Below are 1,447 nucleotides of genomic sequence, written 5' to 3'. Positions count from 1 at the left end.
TCTATGAGAAACATTTATTCCCTCTGTCGCCTGCGCACAGTAGCAGCAGTGTGTACCATCTACAGGTGCATTGCAGCAAATCGCCAAGGCTTCTTAGACATCACCTTCCAAACCCACGACCACTGCCATCTAGAAGGACAGACGCATGGGAACACCATCTCCTGGAAATTCCCCTCCAAGCCACTCACCATCCTGACTCGGAAATATATTGCCATTCCTTCATTGTCGCTGGGTCAAAATCCTGAAACTCCCTCCCTAACAGCACCGTAGGTGTATCTACACCACATGGACTGCAGCGGTTCAAGAAGGCAGCTCACCACCACCTTCTCAAAGGCAATTAAAGATGGGCAATAAAAATGCCAGCCAAGCCAGCGATGCCCACGTCCCATGAATGAATGAAAATAAAATCCAGTGTGGCAGTTGGCAGATTGGATTCTGGCCCACCAGCCTAATGTCGGACAACCCTGGGATAGGTGGTTTGGGGGAGCTGCAGGGTGAAATGTTCCTGATTTTGCAGATCATTTATAAGGGCAAAGGCCCAGACTTTGAAGGAGCAGGGCAACTACGGATGTGAGCTGAGAGTTGATCTTTGTACCTCATCCTTCAGCTGTCAAATATTTTGCCATGTACCAGTTGATAACAGCATGGTGAGGGCAACAGGCCATCTAGGATCTTAGTGAACAACGGGTCTGACAGTTTATCCCCTCACTTAACCAATGGGATTTAAAGATTGAGAAAGAAATGAGTGTTAAGGAAATCGTGTGCATCAGAACCAAATCAGGTTCAAAAAGAGAAATGAAGAGAAGGAGTCAGATTGGATTAAAGAAAGATAAAGGAAAGGTAAGAACTTTTTTAAAAGTTAACATTTATTTCCTGCAGGAATGATACTCCATAATTTGAATTGTTCCCTTTATGGGCAAGAAAAGTTGAGTGGCATTGCAGAAACATGAATCTCATCATTAGATAGGGACTTATATTATTAATCAACATTCTCCTGAAAGTTTAATTGGCAATTGAGTGTAGATTTCCATATTTGAGAGGTTGATCACGGAGAGGCGAAAATTGTTCAGTAATGTGTGGCAATTCCCAATTCACAGGATCTCTCTTTCTCCCCAGTAGTTGCTGGACATTTTGCATATTGATAATGAGGTGCACATTAAACTTGCAGTTGCTCCAGCAGCAAAATCTGGGCCAACATTTCAGAAAATTTCAACACAAGCTTATGTTTTTTTCTGAAAAACCCTATAAAAGGCTGTTCATTCTTAAATTCACTATCCAGAGCATAATTAAGAGTAGGCTGAGTTACTTTTGTATCACCACAGAATTGGCAGTGGAGTAGTAATTTTTCTGGCCCACCCTACTTAATAACAGTTCACAATTCTATAAGTTCCCTTACCAATAAAATGTGATCACGGTGGATAAAAGGTTATATAGAACTAGCTTATAT

This window comes from Carcharodon carcharias, chromosome 7, assembly GCF_017639515.1.
Source record: "Carcharodon carcharias isolate sCarCar2 chromosome 7, sCarCar2.pri, whole genome shotgun sequence".
Taxonomy (NCBI): Eukaryota; Metazoa; Chordata; class Chondrichthyes; order Lamniformes; family Lamnidae; genus Carcharodon; species Carcharodon carcharias.
Note: the sequence above shows the minus strand (reverse complement) of the source record.